This window comes from Oncorhynchus tshawytscha, linkage group LG31 (genome assembly GCF_018296145.1).
Source record: "Oncorhynchus tshawytscha isolate Ot180627B linkage group LG31, Otsh_v2.0, whole genome shotgun sequence".
In the NCBI taxonomy this organism is placed as follows: domain Eukaryota; kingdom Metazoa; phylum Chordata; class Actinopteri; order Salmoniformes; family Salmonidae; genus Oncorhynchus; species Oncorhynchus tshawytscha.
This window is the reverse complement of record NC_056459.1, coordinates 15,335,956-15,360,419: the sequence shown is the minus strand read 5'-3', so window position 1 is coordinate 15,360,419 and position 24,464 is coordinate 15,335,956. Positions and strand designations below refer to the sequence as shown.

Genomic DNA, 24,464 nt, shown 5'->3' with positions numbered 1-24,464 from the left:
CTCCCACTCAGAAGTAAGAAATGGAAGCCCGAGGTAGTGGGAGCGGGGGAATCTAGCAAATAGCACACCTCTAACTTTGTAGAGTACTAATGCAATTAGTAATGCAATTAGTTGTGCAATTTAGTTTGTGTTTCTATTTTGAAGTGCAATAGTGTAATAGTCAGGTTCTCTTCTTTATATGTGTGTTATTCTATTTGTGTATTTGTGTGATATAGGATTTGTGCAATTTTATTTTATTTCTGTATTTTTTTTGTTAGCATTTTTTTTTGTTAGCAATAGAGCAATAGAGTAATGTAGCCTGTACAGAAAAACATGTATTCCAAAACATGCATCCTGTTTGCAATAGGCAAAATTAAAACTGCAAAAAAGGTAGCAAAAGATTAACTTGTCTGGAATACAAAGCTTTATGTTTGGGGAAAATCCTCCCAAGGTCACCCACCCTAGGAGAGGGGGTGACCTTGATAATTTATTGTTAAAACGAGAGGCTGCCTGGATCTTTAACTTAAAGAACCCTTCGGTCTCAACGTAGATTTTGATCTGAAGCCATTCTTGTGATTATTGTGACTTTGCCATTGTAATTGTTTGTAAGCTTGTGTAGTCAAATTAATCTATGATCGTATGCTATCCATTTGTTGTTTGTATGCTGTTCTTTGTATGACATTTTAATATTTGATAATTAACCAATGATATTAGGCCACTCTTGGCCATGATTACAGACACCTGTGTCTTTTGAGACTACATAAACGAGTCATCCCGCAGTGTTTGTGATTATACCCTGATGAAGACAGCTTGGCTGTCGAAACGTTGGTAATTACATTTTTGCATCTGAGCTCCTAGAGTGTGCGGCTCTTTTATTTTCAAGTTTTCTACTCCGCTAGCCTGCACCTCGCCTAAATAGGTGTGCGTTTATTTTTCTTCTAGATCGTTTGGGGAAAATCCAACACAATACATCACTGAGTACCACTTTTCATATTTTCAAGCATGGTGGTGGCTGCATCATGTTATAGGTATGCTTGTCATCGGCAAGGACTAGGGAGTTTTTTTAGGATAAAAAGAAATGGAATAGAGCTAAGCACACGCAAAATCCTAGAGGAAAACCTGATTCAGTCTGCTTCCCAACAAACACTGGGAGACAAATGCACCTTTCAGCAGGACAATAATATACATTGGAGTTGTTTACCAAGATTACTTTGAATCTTCTTGAGTGGCCTGGTTACAGTTTTGACTTAAACTGGCTTGAAAATCTATGGCAAGACTTGGAAATGGCTAGCAATGATCACCAACCAACTTGACAGAGCTTGAAGAATTACAAAAATAATCATATGCAAATATTGTACAATCCAGGTGTGCAAAGCTCTTAGAGACTTACCCCGAAAGACTCACAGCTGTAATCACTGGTAAAGGTGATTCTAACATGTATTGACTCAGGACGTGAATACTTATGTAAATTAAATATAGATTCTGTATTTAATATTCAATACATTTGCAAAAATTAAAAAATATATGTTTTCAGTTTGTCATAAAGGGGTATTGTGTGTAGATGGGTGAGATAATTTGTTTTTTTTAATCCATTTTGAATTCAGGCTGAAACCCAACAGAATGTGGAATAAGTCAAGGGGTATGAATACATTCCAAATGCACAGTAAATTATCAAGTGTGATGGAAAAAAGCTTTGGGGTACTTTAAATTAAATTACGGGCAGAAAGAATAATTCAATCCTATCTTTCATTGAATCAGATGGCTCATTTATCACAAAACCTTCTGATGTTGCTATTTATTTTAATGACAATTTCATTGGCACAGTGGGCAAACTCAGGCATGAAATGCCAACAACAAATGGTGAGCCACCATATTCATGTGTAAAATACCTAATAATGAAAAAGTCCATTTTGAATTTTGTAAAGTTAGTGAGGTGGAAAAATGATTGCTGCCCATTAATAATGAGAAACCATCTGGTATTGACAACCAAGATGGAAAGCTTCTGAGAATGGTAGTGGACAATGTTGCCACTCCTATTTGCCACATCTTTAATCTGAGTCTGGGGAAGGGTTTGTCCACAGACCTGAAGGGAAGCCAAAGTGAAAGCACCGTGTTACCCCAAAATGGTAAAGCACCATTTACTGGCCCTAACAGCATGCTTATAGGGAATGGCACTCAACATGTACTGCACTGACAGAAATTTCAGAATAATAAGAAGATTGTGGGAGCTGTATTGTTAGACTTCAGTACAGCCTTCGATATTATTGACCATCATTTGTTAAAATGTATACTTTTGACCATCATCTGCCATGTCATGGATGGAAAGCTTTTTATCTAATAGAACACAGATACATTTTTTAATGGTAGCTTCTCTGGGGTAAAACATATAAAGTGTTGTATTCCACAAGGAACCTGTCTTGGCCCATTACTATTCTCTATTTTTACTAATGATCTACCACTAGCCTTAAACAAAGCCTGTGTGTCAATGTATGCAGGTGATTCAACGTTATACAGTGAACAAAAATATAAACACAACATGTAAAGTGTTGGTCCCATGTGGTGGTCACACCAGATACGGACGGGATTTCTGATCCACACCCCTACCTTTTTTTAATGTATCTGTGACCAACATATGCACATCTGTATTCTCAGTCATGTGCAATCCAGATTAGGGCCTTATGAATTTATTTCAATTGACTGATTTACTTATATGAACTGTAACTCAGTAAAATCTTTGAAATTGTTACATGTTGTGTTTTATATTTTTGTTCAGTCTATTTTTAGCTGTTTGAAGTGTACAAAATCTATATTAAGATGGAAAAAATTAATCTTAACGGGAAGCATTGAAATAGCTATGTAAACTTGGTCGGGTCATCAAAGAAGTTACATATTGCAGTTTTAAGTTGAAAAATGTATAATTGGTGGAGCACTGTGGATACTACTATCCCTGTGAGCCTCTCAGGCCAATGTTTTTAAATAGGGAGCAAATTTGTTTTGAGCATTTTATTTCCATGACTGATCAAAACTTGCTTTCTCATGGCTTGAATTTGTCCCTCTGCAGCAGAGATATCATGAGCAATATGTTTGGAACATTGAATCGCAATAAAATCACAGTATGGAATCACAATACATATAGAATAGTGAGAATTCCCATGCAGATACTATATGTATCTAAGCATCGTGATAATATCGTATTGTGAGGTCCCTGGAAATTCCCAGCCCTAGTCTGTATGATGTCAGAGTAGTATTGAGGAAATTATCATTCCATCAAAAGCGCCTGGAAACCTCTATGCTTTGATGGTGTACAGCAGGGTTCCCCAACTGGTGGTCTGTGGGCAGGATTCGGCCTGCAGGTGGTTTGATTTGACCCCCCAAGTTATTTTTTATTGTTTGACATAAGCAACTATAAAAACACCAGGAAATCAGCTCCAAGTGATTTTAATTTTGTTAATGTGTTCTTAAGTATTCCAACACATAATAGAGAGACACTTGTGATCGTACACAAACGTAAGCAAGGTTTGAAATAACTGGCTAAAGTTGGCGAGCTTGTTAGCTACTTCCAAACACAAATGAGAGAACACCTCACTCTGACAATTTTACTCATCCTAGCAGATGTGGTTAGGCTGTTCTCATGTTAGCTAGAGCGTTGACTGTAACTGTGCTGCTGGAAATAATTTAATAACGTTATTTTTGCTGACATTTATATTCAACAGGTGTTGCGTGTTCGTAAATTTATCAGTTATTCTGCACTCTGATACACTCAGACGAGAGTGCTTTGAAATTGGAATAGATAGCCAGAGTGAATTTACGAACGCACTCAAAGTAATGGTTCATATAGTTCCTTTTCGTTCATTTTTTTAACCTTTGAAATCAACGTCGTTTTTACATTTAGCTAATTATTTTACCTCACCAGCTAGCACGTTTAATTGGTCATTTAGGCTATTACTAACATCATAACTTCACAGAATTACGCAATTATATACTAGACATTAGGAATATTTTTGGAACAAAAAAGAACATTGGTAATCAGTTCTCAAGAGTTGAAAATAAAGGTTCTGTTCCAGAATACTAGAGATCACTTTCGTTCTCGGTACTGTTTATATTACTCAAAAAAATGTTGTTCTATTTCCAGCTTTCGGTTCTGTTCCCTGAACCGGTTCCAACCCCTGGTTATAGTTGCCATGTTGTCTGTACAATCTAAAATGCTCTTGATCCAGAGAGTAGAAGGTATGCAAATGTAACAGGTCTGTTTCCAAATTGTACCGGATAAGCTCACCCCACAGCATTTTCGGTGGCTCAACTGGTTTGTACTTAAAGCAGAAGTGCGGTCATATGTGTTGGCGAACAGAAGACTATTGATTCAAGCCTAGTGTTTCTGTTTAATTTCAACTTTATTTAACTAGGTGAGTCAGTTAAAACCTCTACGGGATCGGCGTCCCCCCCGCGGGACGTTGAGCTAATGTAGGCTAATGTGATTAGCATGAGGTTGTAAGTAACAACAAATATTTCCCAGGACATAGACATATCTGAGGTGGGCAGAACGCTTACATTCTTGTTAATCTAACTGCACTGTCCAATTTACAGTAGCTATTATAGTGAAAGAGTACCATGCTATTGTTTGAGGAGGGTGCACAATAATGAACTTGAAAATCTATTAATAAACCTATTAGGCACATTTGGGCAGTCTTGATACAACATTTTGAACAGAGATGCAATGGTTCATTGAATCAGTCTAAAACGGACACACACTGCTGCCATCTAGTGGCCAAAGGCTAAATTGTGCCTGGGTTGGAATAATACATTATGGCCTTTCTCTTGCATTTGAAAGATGATGGTACAAAAAAACCTGCATGTTTTTTTTCTTTGTATTATCTTTTACCAGATCTATTGTGTTATATTCTCCTACATTAATTTAACATTTCCACAAACTTCAAAGTGTTTTCTTTCAAATGGTATCAAGAATATCCATATCCAGGCTTGAAAAAAAGTGTCTAATCCTTTTAAGAACAAATTCTTATTTATGATGACAGCCTACCCCAGCCAAACCTGGACCAATTGTGAGCCACCCTATGGGACTTCCAATCACAGTCAGATGTGACACAGCATGGATTGAAACCAAGGACTGCACTTAGATGCAGTACCTTAGACTGCTGCTCCACTCAGGAGCCAGTAGAGGAAGCAAAGATGTTGGCAGGGCAGTGCTATAATTCACGCAAACACATGCACACCCCTTGATTTATCAGAGATTAAATAAGACATATCAGATTTATTTTACTAGGCAAGTCAGTTAAGAACAAATTCTGATTTTCATTGATGACCTAGGAACAGTGGGTTTAGGTGCCTGTTCAGGGGCAGAATGACAGACCTTGTCAACTCAGGGATTTGAACTTGCAACCTTCCAGTTAATGGTCCAACACTCTAACCACTAGGCCAACCTGCCGCCCCAGTTGATGTATAATAAAATAAATGTGTTCCTGTACAATAAAATAGCCAAGCCTTTTTGTGAAATAGCACAAAGGTCTTTACACTCTCGCTGTGCAATGGTACCTTTCCCAAACGGCACCCTAGTCCCTATATAGTGCACTAATTTTGAGCAGGACTGTCCTTCCCGCTCTCCCTCGTTTCCCTGTCAGATCGTGCTGGTATTTCTAAATAATCCAGTAGGTGGCAGCCCAAGTAAAGTGTGGCCTTATCTTTACCCTGCAATTTCAAAAAATGACCAGCAGAGATCAGAGTACTCACATTGTTGACAGCTGAAGAACAAGCATTTTAGCTTCGACAATGCAATCATATCACATTAAGATGACTTTATTGATCAATTGCACAAAGGTCCAACCGAAATTTTACTTCCGCTTTTAACACCCCCTTCGAAAGACACATACATACATAGGATTTTGGAGAGGCATGGGGGGGTTAAGTGCCTTGCTCAAGGGCACAATGAATGTGGGCAGACCCACGAGCAACTGCGCCCTCTCATGATGAGTTAATATGTTTTGTGGCCCTCACCCCCATCTATCGATAGTTATGTTGGCCTATCATCATACAGTCAGTCATCTATGATTTTGAAATCAACTCGTCATTTGGAGATGGGAAGGGATATTATTTTACGTGGTCCAGCGAACACTAACAATGCACCTCACAGTCAAACAAACATTTTGTTGTGTCAAACTTTACGTGACATTTCATTACCATTCCATCCTCGGAGTGGCCGCATTGTTTGTACGTGCTTAGCTAAACATTTCTACCCTCGATGTATACGTTTGTTTCCAGTGCATTCTTTCTTTTGATTCTCAATGTTTGGAAAGCACATCTATCTACAATAGTAGGCCGCAAAAAAACTAATAACCTACAGGTCACTGCAAAGGTGGAGCGCCTCATTTTACATCTTCAGTGCGCCTGTGCAGACTCACTAATCTGTCCACTTTTAACAGCGATTTCTGGGCACAGTTTTCAAATTGGTAGCTAGCTAATACGTAAGTTAATATATATCTAAGCAGTCTATGTACAAATTAAAATGTATACACTATAGTAACCTGATATTAGTTGTTGCTTGAGTTTTGGCACTTTAGGTAGCTAAATTAGCTGGATATTTTAACTAGTTCCGGCGTTGTAGCTAACACGGGGATTTAAGTCGAGCGACTCAGCTTTTGGAGCAATATTTCAAAGGTAAGTGCATAGCTAGCTATTATATCTTATTTTTCAAGATACATAACTGTCTCACTGAGAACATGCATTATTGTGTTCATTGTTAGGTCAGGAAAGTAGTTAACTGGTTAGTGAATAGCTAGTCATTCCGACATTAGCCGGAACTCTGAAAACTACTATAGCCACCTGTTGCTTGCTTACGTCAGCTATTTTACTAGTAAGTTCCTGTACTTTTACTATAGTAGTGTATCATATCACATACTTTTTTTGTGTATCAACATGCTAGCTAGCCTTTTCATTAACGTTATAGGTAAGGTCAATCTTTATTCTGTCTGACTAAATGTTCTTATAGCTAACCAGCTACAGTAACTATATGATAAATTAGTGCAACTAGCTTGCTGGCTATCCAGCCAGGTAAAGTCGGGTGTAATGCACAACCCCATTTTCCATAACATAACTCCTTTGCCGATTATTTTGTGCCACTATAACGTTAATGGCACAGCCAACATTTTTGCCGACCAAATACTAAGTTGATGTTAAGTTCGTTAGCGCATTAGTTATTTCTGCTTGATAATAGACCCAGTCAGTGCCCTGCTCTGGTTTGCCCACCTGTAATGCCAAGTGCCAAAACAACAATATCTTATAGGTTATTGAAGGCCGAATAGACTTGACTTTTACCACAATTTCACACTATATTTCCATCTGTATGCCATCAAATAGGCATAAAAGCAGTTTAACACACACACACGTGCCAACAAAAGCTGTTTTAAATGGGCTAGGTCTATTTTGTCTACGACAGTCATCAGTTGGAATGTTTTCAGGACATTGTGTATCATCATGTCAGCAAAAAAACAGATGGAGCCATTGTTTACAGATGGCTCATTTCTGGGGTCCTTGATCAACCAAACCTAAACTGTTAGTTTTCACCAAAATAACGTTTCATGTCGAGGCATATCTAATATCTCTTGGAACAATACTTACGATTCACCCCCCCCCCCGTACTATTTCGTGAACAAACGCTCACACTTAACTTTGCTGATAGTAAGTGCATTTTAACTCAAAGTAACTATGACTGATATGTGGTTGGCCCACCTAGCTATTTTAAGATGAAAATACACTCGCTGTAAGTCGCTATGGATAAGAGTGTCTGCTAAATGACTAAAATATAAATCTCAGGTTATTTTAAATGCTTATTTGATAGCGAAGGACACATTCAAATGCCAAATCGTAAGTATTGTTCCTAGAGATATTGGAAATGCCTCTGTTGATGGGAAACTTTATTTTGGCGAAACAGTAGTTTAGGTTTGGTTGATCAAGAATGCCAGGCTGTAAACAATGGCTCGTTGCAGGACTAAGCAAACAGTAATAACCCTTTGAGGGTTATCATTCAGCATTATTAGTTTCTCCAGTTTAATTACCCTGTGCCTCATTCAGTTTGATCTCTCTGGTTTCATTACGGTTGTGATTTGAATTGAAAAGAGACTGCTTGTGTAACCATGTAAAACATAAGATTAGTTGACTGTCATGCTGCTGGGCGTTTTTTAGTTTCCACTCATTTAGAGAGTAGAGGAGCAAATACCTCTCAGGAATTCCTTTACAGCCATTTCAGCTTGTTCCAACAAGTGTCAAGTGCCTTCAGTGCTGACTGGAGGTGGTAAACGGCTCTGTAGAATAGGATACCTCAGGGTTTGTCTGAATCGTCCGGTTCTTTTAGAGAGAAGATGAAAGAAAGGGATTGTTTTATCAGATCGAGGTACTCAATTGTATGCTAGTCAGTCGTTTTAAAGGTAAGGCTATTGTTTCACTTTGTTTTATATAGGCTGCTTTAACACTTCACTGCAAAAGGTGATGGATATCTGTAGTCTGGGTTCAAGTCCATGGTTTTAGTGAGGACATTGATAGATTTCTTCACTTTCCAATTCAGCACATCGTCACATCCATGCTACCTGATTAATAGGCCTACGTGTAGTTAATTAGGGCCTATTTGTTTCCAATGGAAAGTTAATGATGTGTGGTTCATTGTTTCAGACTTTTAATGGTTACTGTTCTGCTGTCAGTTGGCTATATGAATAAATTATAACAAGCCCCCCCCCTCCCTCTGTGTGTTGACATGGCCAGTGCTGCAGAATGAACCCGACACAATGGGTGATTGTACCCACCCAGGTCTTCCAAGCTCTTCCCAGGCTCGCAGCATTGTGCTCTGCTCTAGGAACAAGCCTTTAATAAGATGTCAGGGAGTACAGAATAAGCTGCACTGGTTGTTGCCCTCTACAATATTTATGAACACTATCTCACAATGAAAATGGAGAGTAGCTGATTTAGCACCAGAAGTAAATTTATGTATGCATTTTTAGTCTGATGTAGGCGTTTTGTTGCATCAGTTCAGTTTGAGAAGTTACTTTTCAAATGCCAGGTACAGGTGGCATTACTAATCTGTAGCCTAATAAGTAAAACATCAAAAATTAGGTAGGTGCTTATATTTGTTAGATCTCACATGTGCAAGTGTGTATTATACACGTGTGAATTGTAAATGTGTTTTTTGCTTATCGTAACTCCCCCTGAGACACCCTCGGATAGTAGGGTCATGGCCATGGTCTGGCATTATCAATGGCAATTCTGACGCAATTAGGGTTAGGTGCCTTGTTCAAGGGCACATTTGCCGATTTCTTTTCTTTCTTAATGGCTCAGGGATTTGAACTAGCAACCTTTCAATTACTGGCCCATGCTCTAACTGCTAGGCAACATGTCGCCCATGTAGGCAATGTGTGTATGTAATTGGCACAGTCGAAGGAGCACCCACACGGTCACACACGCACTTTAATTTTGATGAAAGTACCCAAAATCTCATGGCTGCATCACCTTAACAAACCTGAAAATCTGTCTTCCTTCACCTGTCACTTCATTCCTTTTTGTGTCAGGTTCTGGTTTCCTGATGCAGGAGAGAGGCCATAGGACTCTAAAACGGTCAAACAATCACCTAAACATACCAATAAGCACAGAGAGATGGGTCATTACCTGCTCTGCTCACCATTTGAAGTTAAATGGCGCTAGACTGAGGTGTGTGTGAGACTATCTGTTACTTTTTCAAGTGTTCAGGCCAGGACCTATTGTGCATTATGGAGGCCTAGTCTAACCTCTAGTTTACTCTCAGATTGGCCACACAAAGCAGCAGCAGCCAGGTGAACATTTTGTTTGCCTTTCCTGCCTGCTCATAACAGGTCATTTGTTGCTTTTTAAAAGCTAGCCTAGTCTACCTCTCCAGATCTGCATGGGAGTTGAAGTAGTCTATGAGCTAGGCCCTAATGCACAGCTTGGAATTTTGAGTATGGAACTGAGTGAAGCACAGATCTTTCTCTCTAGTGAACAATTTGTGGGCAACCTCACATTGGCTTTACTTGGGCATCCATGTGAAGGTCAAAGGCATTGGCTATATACATGTAGGCCTATAAGAAATAGTCTACTGATTATGCCATTCAATATAAGCAAGCATAATAACCAGGCAGATACTTGGCAAGCTCTGTCTAGTTCTACAGGTGCCTGAGCCTAATGCCCTGGCAGTGGGGATTAGTTAGGCTAATTTAAGTGGCGTACAGACGTACACTGCTACTGCCGTGGAGAATGACATCACGTGTGTCTGTTTCTGTGTCAGTGTCTACTCACTGCAGGGACATTGCCAAACCGGTTAGACAGAGCATAGCTGACCATGCGTGAGATTGCTGCAGCTGAAACGGGACGGCCTAGCCTATGTCCTGACTGTTCTAATGGTTATTTACATCTCCAATGTGCAGCAGCTACATTAGTGTTTAGGTTCATCAGTTCAAGCGGTGTGTTTTTCATGTTGTCAAGGTGAAGTTGTCATGATGTGTCTGTATTAGTCCCTAATGACCGTCCCTGACCTTCTCCTTGGTAGAGATATTGATCTGTATGCATTTTATTGGCCCCAGAGGGCTTCAGTGTTGTCAGCACTCTCTAGTACAGTGCTATACAAATCTGCAGTAGTAGTCACACCTCCAGTCTGTCAGGCTGTTTTCCATGAGGAGTATGTTATTTTGTTTGACCTTCACTGACTGTTTTTCTCTTTTTATATAGAAATAATTCAAGTCCTTCACAGAAGTCAGGAATCCCAGACACTACTTGGCTCTAATCACAGGAATCCCAGACACTACCACTGACTGGGGGACGTTACAAGGCCTATGGTCTTCTGAAGTGAGTAAGTAACCTAGCTGTTGGCCCAGAACGGGCTCCACTTAGTCCAAGTCGTGCTCACTGGCCACCTTGCCAGGGCTGTTACCTTTTGATTGATACAGTGGTTCCTCCTTTAACTTCTTGACGCTACCCATCCCTGTCGCGGGATCATTGTCGTCAGCAACCGCTGAATAGCATAGCATAACTGACAATGAATGGGCGACAAACCTAAATAGTAACTGATAATTGTGCACGACTTCAGTATTACTTACTAAAATGTTACACTAGGGTTGCACTAGTGTTGCTACAGATGTTGGTTCAATACCCATGGCGGCCTCGACTGGGAGACCCATGAGATGACTGTAGGTTTTTCTCCCTCTAAAAAAATTAATTCTAAATCACAAACTGACTTTATTTACAAATTAGTAACAATGTCTCGTCCCATGTTCAAGAATGGCCTTTTTCTCGCTCATTTTACATTATTTGAAAACAAAATCATTTCCAATTATTTTTTCAACAAAGTGATTATTATTAATTTAGAAATATATAAAATCCCATTTGATATTCTCACAGATATATTATTAACCCTGTTATTAGCAGGACAATATATATTGGTCATGGCTCCCGAGTGGCACACAATGGAACTGCCTTGAAGTTCTCCAGCTGTATCCACTGAAAGTGCGTAAGGTTCAAGGCGCGAGGGCAGGGGGCACAGGATGGGCTGCAGAGCCACGCACAGAAGACCGACCGAGCCCATGGGGAAGGGAGGAGGGGGGTGGACCTCCACACTGAACACTTTAGGGGCATTGCACTAATAATGGCGCTGACTAGGGAAACGTTCCCTCTGTTCTTAGTGCCAGTCTGCAGGTTCAAACTAAAACAATGTAATTAATAATGACATCTTTATGCTTTCGTTAGTCAAATAAAAATACTCTGTGAATGAATTACTATCACTGAATTACAGAAATATTGGAACAACGTTTTCTAATGAAGGTAAGCAAATTGTTGCTTACTGGAAAATACTTTTCAAACACACGGTTACGTTGTACGTACCATTATGGCTATTAGCAGGGCTATATTTTGGCCTTTATGGGTGGTGCACAATTGGCCCAGCATTTCTCTCCCTCTAAAACAGAAATACATGTTTTTGCCTTTACAAATATTTTTGCCTTTATTCAGATTACAATTGCTCTCTTTTGTGTTTTTGAAAACTAAATAACCTCATATCTTTATATATTATCAAGTTGATGACAGTCCTATAGCTGGCACCTATATAAAGCTGAGTGACTCACTCATTCATGGCTTTAGATCAAAATAAATAAGTACCAACATTCTTTCTGATAGTCTTTTTAATAAAGAAATGTTTTGGTAATCCTGACCTGCACAGCATGTACAGTATTATAATAGCCCATTATGGGCTATTAGCAGGACAATATACCTTTACCAACACCTCTCTGTATTTTGATACTTTGTGGATGGGGCTCCGGAGTGGATGGTAAATTCTTATTTACAAGGACAGCTTACTCCTTCCTCCCCGTCGGGGATTTGAACCCCAGTCTCCAGCGTGCCTACAGGACACTGGATTCTTTAGCTAAATAGACTAGTACTGTACTCCCGACCGTTACGTTGTACAGCGCCATATTTTACGTTCCATCCTAATGGAAACCCAGAGGGTTTTTGTTTTCTTTGGAAGAGAAACAACCTAATATTAATTAAGCAAGTACCAGTCAAAAGTTTGGACACAGCTACTCATTTCAGGGTTTTTCTTTGTTTTTACTGTTTTCTACATTGTAGAATAATAGTGAAGACATCACAACTATGAAATAACACATATGGAATCAGTTAAAAACAAAATCTTATTTACGAGGACTGCCTACTCCTTCCTCCCTGTCGGGGATTTGAACCCCAGTCTCCCGCGTGCCCGCAATCTCTAATACAGCTATTATTGCAGGCTACCAAATGCTTCTCAAAGATGCCCTCTGGTGGTCAAACTAGCACTAACTAGCATTAATGGTACCAGTGGTTCACACTTAAATAATGTGGCATAGAATTCTGCGGCATCATGCAAGCTGCGCCGCAGTACGCTGCAACTTTTAAAGGAGGAACCACTGTATGTAGGTCAAAGATTTGACTTCCTGTTTGAGATTTGGACCCATGTTCACTAGGCACATAGAAATGTCATAGAGCAGACAAGAGTCCTTTTTCTACATTTCAGAGGGCTTCTTTGTTCTACATGACGTGCAGTGCCTTCATAAAGTTTTCACACCCCTTGACTTTTTCAAAATGTGGTTTTTACGTCCTGAATTTAAAATGTATTCAATTGAGATTATTTGTCACAATGTCAAAGTGGGATTATGTTGTTCTAGATTTTTCAACCCCTTTGTTATGGCAAGCCTAAAGTTCCCAGAGTAAAAATGTGCAAAGTCACATAAGTTGCATGGACTCTCTGTTCAATAATAGTGTTTAACATGATTTTTGAATGATGAATGACTACCTCATCTCTGTACCCCACACATACAATTATCTGTAAGGTCCCTCAGTCAAGCAGTGAATTTCAAACAGATTCAACCACAAAGACCAGGGAGGTTTTCCAATGCCTCTCAAAGAAGAGCACCTATGGTAGATGGGAAAAGAAAAAATCTGACATTGAATATCCCTTTCAGCATGGTGAAGTTATTAATTACACTTTGGATGGTGTATCAATACACCCAGTCATTACAAAGAGACAGGTGTCCTTCTGACTCAGTTGCCAAAGAGGAAGGAAACTGCTCGGTGATTTCACCATGAGGCAAATGGTGACTTTAAAACAGTTAGAGTTGAATGGCTGTGATAGAAGAAAACTGAGGAAGGATCAACAACATTGCAGTTACTCCACAATACTAACTTCATTCAGAGTGAAAAGAAAGAAGCCTGTACAGAATGCAAGTATTCCAAAACATGCATCCTGTTTGCAACAAGGCACTAAAGTAATACTGCAAAGAATGTGGCAAAGCTATTCACTTTTTGTTCTGAACACAAAGTGTTATGTTTGTGTCAAATGCAATACAACATTCTCCATAATTTCAAGCATAGTTGTGGCTGCATTATGTTATGGAATGCTTGTAATTGTCACATGCCAGATCCAGTGGGAGGCACGGTGCTGAGGATGCAAACACTCTTATTTAATATCTGTACACTGTGAGTGTTGCTTTACCACTCTCCATCACTGATGTGGACTACACCTCCGCTGGTATGTTTTGTGCAGAGGGGGGCAACTACCGCTTTTGTTTATTCACTGTTCCGAGCAGGCTAGTCTATGCAATCAACTTGTCTGCCATGGAAATTGATGTGAAGTTGTCCGTGGTCACATTTCTGCCTTTGCCCACGTAAGGCTCCCCGAGTCTCAAAGCCACAGTCTCGGACAGTTGCTCACCCGCTGGCCTTGTCTCATCTTTCCCCAGATATGAAAAACCTTGGTTTCGACACTGGCGGCTAACCAACATTTTACTGAAGTCACATGCACCATTATCAGTTTCTAGCACCCATTCATTGATGACAAAATAGCATATTTTAATTTTACGATTATTATGTTACTAGTTTTTGCTTATAGTAGCCAGAGCAATTCTGCTGCGTGAGTGGTCATGTGCCAAATGCATGGACAACACGGATATTCTTTGAAAAATTGGCATTTGGACCTCTTGAATTTGGAGTTATTTGACAAAGGTAAGTGTCATTGAAACGGCAGAATATTATTTTTCGGATACTATATAGAAATCACAATGTTTTTACCTGCATGTGACTGAAGGAGGATTTGATAAAGCAATGCTCCTTTCCCCACATCTGTCAATTACAATATGCGCCCTTCTCTTCATGTACAATTTGACAATTGAATTTCCTAATGTTGTCACTCATCAGGTTATTGTTGATTTAACCTTGTCTATAGGTTAACTCTTATGTGTGAAATTAGTTTTGGTGTAATTTCAATGTGCAGGTTGACTGGCATCATTTGTTTCCCCCTCATCAACTTGGCTAGAGTCAAGGATGTTTTGTATTATTTTAAAGGCCTTCTGCAACACATGGCATGTTTTCATTTCCCTTACATTAAATTAGTAATAGTTACAGTAAATAAAACATTCCTGTAACAGCTTCTTTTTACAATGTAAAACGTCAGAGAATGGGATCAACCTGCAAGGTGTGCCATCAAATTATTAAAATGAGCGCCAACGCTGATAAATAGGCAGCTCATCATCACACTATTGTTCACACTACTCATCATCACACTACTACAGTCCTAATTTAAATTCTATTGTGAAGTAACTTACACAGTTATCGCCCATTTGCCATTCATTAAGTGGGCTGGCATCGTTTGCCTTGCTAGATAGTCAAGTATATGTTTTGCATTATTCTAAAGGCCTACTGCAATATGTAGCATGTTTTTGTTTCCATTCCAATACATTTGATTAGTAATAGCGTTATAGTAAATAAAACAGTCCCACAACAGCTTCTTTTTACAAATTAAATCATAAAAGAGAGTGGTGTCAACCTGCAAGGCATGCGGTCAAAAGATTTACTGCTGATTTTAATAGGCATAACACAAACTCATTGTTTCTAAATGAAATCAACCTCTTTACCCTCCTTATTCAGTTAGGCCTAATTTAAATGCAATTGTGAAGTAAGGTGCACAATTATCCATTTGTCATTCATTCAGTGAAGAGCGAGAGACTGCATTAGTGCCTGGCTGGGTTCCAAAGTCCTACAGCACATTGTGTTGGCTGATTTTAAGTTAGGAATAGGTGTGAGGAAAAACAGGTACAAGGGCTCATCCTTTTCAGTGTGTGATTTTCAATTCTGACAAATGAGTAGTGTAAAATACCAACCTTTTTAAGGATAAGTCAGGGAAGGAGTAGGTCATAGCTTTTTTGTGGGCTGATAATTTAAATCATAATGTGGCCTACGGCAGTTCAAGTGTTTAACTGGGGAGTGTTTCAGATTAAAAAATAAATGCAATTGACCTAAGCACAGGCAAAATCCTAGAGGAGAACCTGGTTCAGTCTGCTTTCCACGAGACACTGAGATTAATTAACCTTTTATCAGACAATAACCTAAAACACAAGGCCAAATCTACACTGGGGTTGCTTACCAATAAGACGGAATGTTCCTGAGTTAGCTTTTTTGTCTAAAATCTGGCAAGACCTGAGAATGGTTGTCTTTCACTTTTTGATTTTATTTAACTTGGCAAGTCAGTTGAGAACAAATTCTTATTTGCAATGAGAGCCTTCACCGGCCAAACTCGGACGACGCTGGGCCAATTGTGCGCCGCCCTATGGGACTCCTAATCACGGCCAGTTGTGAAAAAGCCTGAATACGAACCAGGGTGTCTGTAGTGACGCCTCAAGCACTGAGATGCAGTGTCTTCGACCACTGCCACTCGGGAGCCCCAGTCTTGCAATGATCAACAACTAATTTGACAGAGCTTGAAGAATAATGGACAAAGGTTTCACAATCCAGGTGTGGAAAGCTCCAAAGGTAATTCTAAATTGTATTGACTCAGAGGGTTACCTATCTAATCAAGAAATACTATTGTTTTTTTATTTTTATTTTTAATGTTAATTTTGTTTTGAGTATTTTGTGTACATTGTAAAAAAATATATTTAAAGACTATTAAATCCATTTTAATCCCACTTTGTAACACAACAAATGTAAAAAAAAAAGTCCCGGGGTGTGAATACTTAGCGGCAGGCACTGTATTTCTATCTGGACATTCCACAACGTTTTGAATAGCTGAACGCAACCCAACCTTGTTTCTGCTCAGGTTAGTCACGTGGGCAGCAGGGAGTGATTCTTTTTATTTTGGTCAGGAGACTTTGTTCAGGGACTACTACATTCCAAAGTGCTGTACCTACCACTAACCGCCCTACACATTTCCTGCTATGATATTCCAGGACCACACCTACTCCTCACAAGTTGGGTGACCACATCATTCTGTGTTGCTGCATTCACTGTTCAATTCTGTTGTGATCTTCATGGGATTGGCCCTTTCTGGTAATCAACTTTGTCAGGTACTGATCCAGCCCTGGGTCTGGTTGCATCTGCTTCAATGAACAAACAATCCCACTGACTGTTTCTCTCTCAGTTCAAAGAGCTGCTCTGAGCCTCCCTGTATACCCTATTAAGCTGTCCTAAGCTGTGATTACAGGAAAGGTATCTGATCACTTGAAGAGGTGATTGTTCCTGCGGGTCATATACAGACGTAGGCTTCCATTTAATGTAATAAGTCACCGGCTACACTTGGCCTGTCCCATTGTCCAGAATAGAGAGTAACATAATTAACTGGTGCTTTGTTTATACATTGTTTGTCATGTAATAGGCTGTAATAAAGAAACCCTACGTGATATCGCCTCCACATGTCAAATCTAATTGTATTAGTCACATGCGCTGAATAAAACGGGTGTAAACCTTACAGTGAAATGCTTACTAACCACCCTGGATGGTTCCGACCTTGAATATGTGGACATCTATAAGTACCTAGGTGTCTGGCTAGACTGTAAACTCTCCTTCCAGACTCATCTCAAACATCTCCAATCGAAAATCAAATCAAGAGTCAGCTTTCTATTCCGCAACAAAGCCTCCTTCACTCACGCCGCCAAACTTACCCTAGTAAAACTGACTATCCTACCGATCCTCGACTTCGGCTATGTCATCTACAAAATTGCTTCCAACACTCTACTCAGCAAACTGGATGCAGTTTATCACAGTGCCATCCGCTTTGTCACTAAAGCACCTTATACCACCCACCACTGCGACTTGTATGCTCTAGTCGGCTGGCCCTCGCTACATATTCGTCGCCAGACCCACTGGCTCCAGGTCATCTACAAGTCCATGCTAGGTAAAGCTCCACCTTATGTCAGTTCACTGGTCACGATGGCAACACTCATCCGTAGCACGCGCTCCAGCAGGTGTATCTCACTGATCATCCCTAAAGCCAACACCTCATTTGGCCGCCTTTCGTTCCAGTTCTCTGCTGCCTGTGACTGGAACGAATTGCAAAAATCGCTGAAGTTGGAGACTTTCATCTCCCTCACCAACTTCAAACATCTGCTATCTGAGCAGCTAACCGATCGCTGCAGCTGTACATAGTCTATCGGTAAATAGCCCACCCATTTTTACCTACCTCATCCCCATACTGTTTTTATTTATTTACTTTTCTGCTCTTTTGCACACCAATATCTCTACCTGTACATGACCATCTGATCATTTATCACTCCAGTGTTAATCTGCAAAATTGTAATTATTCGCCTACCTCCTCATGCCTTTTGCACACAATGTATATAGACTGCCCTTTTTTTTCCTACTGTGTTATTTCTGTTGTCTGTTCACACTGCTATGCTTTATCTTGGCCAGGTCGCAGTTGCAAATGAGAACTTGTTCTCAACTAGCCTACCTGGTTAAATAAAGGTGAAATAAAAAATATTTAAAAAAAAAAAATAAAACCAACAATGCAGTTAAAAAAACACAAGAAATAAAAGTAACAAATAATTAAAGAGCAGCAGTAAAATAACTATGGCAAAACTAATATATATCACACACACACGTGGGTACCGGTACAGAGTCAATGTGTGGGGGCACTAGTTGAGGTAATATGTACATGTAGGTAGAGTTATTAAAGTGACTATGCATAGATGGTAAGAGTTGCAGCGGTGTAAACATGTGGGGTGGGGGGGACTATGCAAATAGTCTGGGTAGCCATTTTGATTAGTTGTTCAGGAGTCTTATGGCTCGGGGGTAGAAGCTGTTTAGAAGCCTCTTGGACCTAGACTTGGTGCTACGGTACCGCTTTCCGTGCGGTAGCAGAGAGAACAGTCTATGACTAGGATGGCTGGAGACTTTGACCATTTTTATGGCCTTCATCTGACACTGCCTGGTATAGAGGTCCTGGATGGCAGGAAGCTTGTTTCTGTTTAAGCGGAAGCTGTGCAGCTGGTACTGTGGTTGTAATTGGCTAACAAACATTTAGGACCTGTGATGCAACCCTGCTTGAATCTGTTCCCTAAAGGAGGGGGAGGGGGTCTCTGATGGTTGATGGGCAGCTCTCGGGGAATTGTGGGGGAATCTTGAATGGTTGTTGGCTTGGCTGTTGGGAGTTAGGTCACTGGTTCGGGTCCTTGATTTGACTTGGTGGGAGATCTGTCGACATGCAGTTGGGCGGGGCGCTTGACCTTGGGTCGCTCTGGATGGGAGTCTGCTAGATGACTGAATGTAAAGTAAATGTTGAGCAGCTTCACTGCAGATTGTATGTATGTTATGTTATGGTTTGGTATGTTTGTTTGTTTTAAAAACAACTTGCTGCTGTCCCATGTGCCCAGAGTCCTAAATGAATTGTGTGTATGAGTAAACATGGCATGTGTTTCTGTGTCTGAAGTGGAAAGCTCAACATCAATGAATTTTTTTCCTGTCTGGTGAGGGTCCATTAACGCAGTGAACACCACAGGTAGTTAACAGCCAGTGCAGCCAGAGGATTAAGGGCCATGTTCATAACTTGGGACTGCCAGGGAAGGCGAGAGACTGATTTCTAAGCTCCATGTGTTAGACTCTGATAAACCATTTTGAATATGGGGCTAGAGCTATTCATTTTACGGTAACTAAACTGCTTCTTCCTGATTGAGGCTTGTCTTAGTCTGTTGGGGAGATGAGAGGAAAGCACCATTTTACTACGCTGTGGCTCCTCTCCCCCTCTTAAAGACAATGCTAGGCCTGCTGGAAAGATGATCTAATATGGTGTGAATTACTCTTTTTAACCAACACTCTTATGAGGGTTAAGGACATCTGATGATGGTCTCCATTGACACACACACACACACACACACACACACACACACACAGAGAGTCATCGCATTTGTTTGTGTCTGATGGTGCCTATTTTAATCTGTTGTTAATTCTACTTCCTCATTTGCTCAGTTTCGTCCCTTGTTTTGTCTGACTTAGGAGCTGTTGTCTGCTGTGCTTTGGACTCTGTGATGGCAAATCGGGGTAAGAAAAGTATGATTTCTATGTAGGCCTGTATCCTATTCTATCATAGCCTACTCCTTTATGAAAAATGGCTTCATTTCTAACATGTCATGCCCTTTTGTGTAAATGGCTTAGGCCTTGTCTAGGAAAATTAGATTTTGTAAGTGGTGGTCTTAGTGCAAAAGCTAAGTCAAAACATCTGAAAACCCACAGAAGACTGTTCTAGCCTAGCTAGTTCTGATAAGTCTCACATGCGACACTGTTGTGCTTTGGAGATTACTATCAGACATGGTATCAGGAAAGCCGAAAGTGGTGAGTCAACACTAATAGTATAAAGTGGCTGCGCTGGCGATACTCTGCAGTCCTATCCATTATGGGGTAGACTCAACGCGACACATAGCTCTGTTGAAACAGTCAGGGGCTATTTGATTGGGCCTGTCCCAGAGCACCCACCTGTATGGGGCTATCTGATTGGGTCTTTCCCCAAGCAGAGGGCACACCTATAAAGGTTAGGAAACAGCTGTTTTTCTTTACCAGCCCCACACAGCCTTGGCTCTAGTCTCTTGTTTCAACCGCAGAAGGACCTCCGTGTGAGTCCATGGAAGAGGACATAGTATCTGGTCTAGACTCGTTAGTTGCTGCCTGTCCTTGTCACAGACCTATATGTTCTGTTAATTGATCTATGAAAGGCTCAAATGGTTGTACGATCAGAGTATAGATGTGAGTAAAATGCTGTTTCTGTTGGTGATTTTGTTTGTTCTGATGAATGTTTTTTTTTGTTCAACAGTTTCAGAAAAAAAATACAATGTCAGTTATTTGTAAGGTGGTTTTATCTGAAAGACTGAATATGATAATTGAATGAGAGAGAGGTGTGACTTGTTTTTACTGGAAGCTGATCCACATCATGTGATGGTTACCGTGTGTGTGGCCTTCCTAAGCCAGGCAGTGAAAGATGTATGGGCTGGTCTGTGTTCTCATTTATTAAACTGTGCAGAGGATTCGTGTCAAATGGTTGTGTACGGACAAAAATATTCTGATATATAACACAGTTATACACAGTGCGCATCCATGTCCCACGCCGGTTTCCCTTCATAAATCACCGTCAACTCGAAATTTGGAGCGCCTTGTCCCGCCCTTTTTAACGGCCATAGTTTCCTAGAAATTAGTCGGTGAAACGCCACTAATTAATATTCATCCATACTGTGTGCATGACGGCAAATCCCGACAGAAAGGCAAAAAAAGAAAACAATGGAAGTTCTCGTAGTGGAGGTTGAAGCAAGAAAAGAAAATAAGTGTTTGGTGGACACAGTGTAGGCATTACAAATGCCAACAAGGCGCTTGTGGCAGATGCTCTGGATGCTGCTGCTCAGAATGTCGGACCCTCTCAGAAATGAAGTGGTCCGGCATAAAAGTGGAGGCCAAAAGGCACAGCCTTAGACAAAGTGTTTGTGCCACGGGCGGAGGAAAGGGGACACCGGAGCTCAACCCCCTTGATGAGCAACTTGCCGGTGTTATTGGGGAATCCCTCCTGAGTGGAGGAGTGACGTACAGTGGGGAGAACAAGTATTTGATACACTGCCGATTTTGAAGGTTTTCCTACTTACAAACCATGTAGAGGTCTGTCATTTTTATCATAGGTACATTTCAACTGTGAGAGACGGAATCTAAAACAAAAATCCAGAAAATCACATTGTATGATTTTTAAGTAATTAATTTGCATTTTATTGCATGACATAAGTATTTGATACATCAGAAAAGCAGAACTTAATACTTGATACATAAACCTTTGTAATTACAGAGATCATACGTTTCCTGTAGTTCTTGACCAGGTTTGCACACACTACAGCAGGGATTTTTGCCCACTCCTCCATACAGACCTTCTCCAGATCCTTCAGGTTTCGGGGCTGTCGCTGGGCAATACAGACTTTCAGCTCCCTCCAAAGATTTTCTATTGGGTTCAGGTCTGGAGACTGGCTAGGCCACTCCAGGACCTTGAGATGCTTCTTACGGAGCCACTCCTTAGTTGCCCTGGCTGTGTGTTTTTGTCTCATCAGACCACAGGACCTTCTCCCATTCCTCCTCTGGATCATCCACATGGTCATTGGCAAACATCAGACCGGCCTGGACATGCGCTGGCTTGAGCAGGGGGACCTTGTGTGCGCTGCAGGATTTTAATCCTTGACGGCGTAGTGTGTTACTAATGGTTTTCTTTGAGAATGTGCTCCCAGCTCTCTTCAGGTCATTGACCAGGTCCTGCCGTGTAGTTCTGGGCTGATCCCTCACCTTCCTCATGATCATTGATGCCCCACGAGGTGAGATCTTGCATGGAGCCCCAGACCGAGGGTGATTGACCATCATCTTGAACTTCTTCCATTTTCTAATAATTGCGCCAACAGTTGCTGCCTTCTCACCAAGCTGCTTGTCTATTGTCCTGTAGCCCATCCCAGCCTTGTGCAGGTCTACAATTTTACCCCTGATGTCCTTACACAGCTCTCTGGTCTTGGCCATTGTGGAGAGGTTGGAGTCGGTTTAATTGAGTGTGTGGACAGTTGTCTTTTATACAGGTAATGAGTTAAAACAGGCGCAGTTAATACAGGTAATGAGTGTAGAACAGGACGGCTTATTAAAGAAAAACTAACAGGTCTGTGAGAGCCGGAATTCTTACTGGTTGGTAGGTGATCAAATACTTATGTCATGCAATAAAATGCAAATTGATTACTTAAAAATCATACAATGTGATTTTCTGGATTTTTGTTTTAGATTCCGTCTCTCACAGTTGAAGTGTACCTATGATAAAAATTACAGACCTCTACATGCTTTGTAAGTAGGAAACACTGCCGATTTTGCAGGTTATCAAATACTTGTTCTCCCCACTGTAGGTGGAGGGGGAAACAGACAATTCAGGTATGTAATTAGTATTCCCTCGTTTTGAAAAGAGTAAACCAAATGCATTCAAGTTGTTTTAAACATTTATTTACACAAACAATTGGCATTTTCTATTGTTTTTGGTTGCTGCCTGTACCAACGGAGTCAGTGGAGCTGCAGCTGAGCAGGAGCTGAGTGCGCCCAGCCTCCACTGCACCTTGTGCGTCACAACCCTCCAGTGTCCGTGTCCACACAGATGCAGTCCTGCAAACGCAGAGACACCATCGACGCTATTAACGAGACTGGGAGTTGAAGGAAATAATAATTATTTTGTGTGATATAAGCTGTACATTGAAAGATTACCCAAAAATGTTGTTTGCATACCTTGTGTTTTTACAAGCGATGCATCACATCCACACGCTGGCTTACGGCAGCTGCGTTTGGTTCAAACGCCTGGGGATAGTGGTCGGGTCCAACACAACCAACAGCGTCAGGGGGTAAAGCCACGTTCCTTAGCTGCGCCACATTATGTATATCACAGCACACAGGCCCCACAATGTCGCAGACCTATTCAAGCTTGTATAAAAGGTTTCCGCCTGAGTCGTCGAGGCAGTACCATCTGCCCTTCAGAAGCCCGATGGTGCGCTCCACAACAGCACGTACCTGGCAATGGTGCACATTGTAGTTCCTCTGCGGTCTGTGGGTTGGAGAAAGGGGTGTGCAGCCACCGCTTGAGGGGATAGCCACTGTCGCCTGCAAGATTTAGTGAATGGGTTAGGCACTGCAGTAGAGAAATTGCAATTGATTTAGAATTTCTACATTACTCATCCGTAACTAGAAGCCAGCCATCACGCACAGCTCCGGCCTCAAGTCTGCACCCAACACTGCTGTTTCTCCATATCAATGAGTCATGGGTTGACCCAGGCCACCGAGCAACTACATTAGTCAGTACCATGTCCGCATCACATTTGATTTAGACTAATAGAATGCAAATGCTTTCGATTTAATAAAGCTAATTCATTCTCACTCGGTGACCTTATAGCAACATGAGTGCAGTTAATAGCACCGAATACATTTGGGAAACCGAACATTGCTGCAAATTGCACTTTTTTTATTTGCCTGTTCACACACCGTGTAAGGAAACTTTTATCTAGAAGTGCGTCAATCCAATTATACCTCCTAACACGTCTGGCATAACATGACTAAAGGTAGATCAGGGATCTCAGCCAGTCAGCCAATTCCCTTTGAAAAGTGCCGGTTGCCAGAAATCCAAGGGTTGTCGGGACTTGAAGTAGGACAGGCATGGCTTGGTATCTGCGGGTGCTTCTCTGTAAAGCTGGGCTCACTACAGCACAGAGATCCAAGAGAACAGCTCTTGGTAATCCAAACCGCCTCATAAGTCACTCATCATTGGCCAGTAAATCTTGCTGGTCTCTGAAAATTTGCTCTCTCCAAATTCTTCCATTTGGCAAATCTTCCAACAGTGCCAAAGCAGCCATTGTGCGTCATTACGCATTGTAATTGCATGTCTTTTTATACCCACCCATTTGTTTGTCAAAGCTACCCAATTGCATAACACCTTCAGGTGTGGTCATTGTCAGTTACAATCAGGGTAATTACAGGGCCATTATCACATTGACAGTTCTGCACAACGAACATGTGATAACATGTATCTGCCCGACTGAGGCATCGAAAACGGCATCAGTTTAAATGTAATTTGTCCTACTGTTCACCTTATTATTTGAGAATACATTTCATAACATGCAACTGTTGTTTAATAATTACAGATCCAATTAAATGATTCC

At 40.8% G+C, this 24,464-nt stretch overlaps 1 protein-coding gene across 6 annotated transcripts in view; it reads left to right on the top strand.

Moving 5' to 3' along the window:
- The first annotated feature begins 6,372 nt into the window (after nucleotides 1–6,372).
- The window catches only part of LOC112233994 (phosphatase and actin regulator 4A-like), a 45,212-nt gene continuing 27,120 nt past the window's right edge, over nucleotides 6,373–24,464 (top strand). The window contains exons 1-3 of one of the 6 annotated variants that reach the window (XM_042309887.1): nucleotides 6,373–6,645; nucleotides 10,714–10,830; nucleotides 19,771–19,815. The gene's annotated coding sequence lies outside the window, so the exon portion shown is untranslated. Of the gene's footprint in view, nucleotides 6,646–8,268; nucleotides 8,412–9,542; nucleotides 9,682–10,713; nucleotides 10,835–19,770; nucleotides 19,816–24,464 lie in introns of those variants that run through there. The other 5 variants (XM_042309885.1, XM_042309889.1, XM_042309890.1 and 2 more) reach the window with 5 other exon arrangements.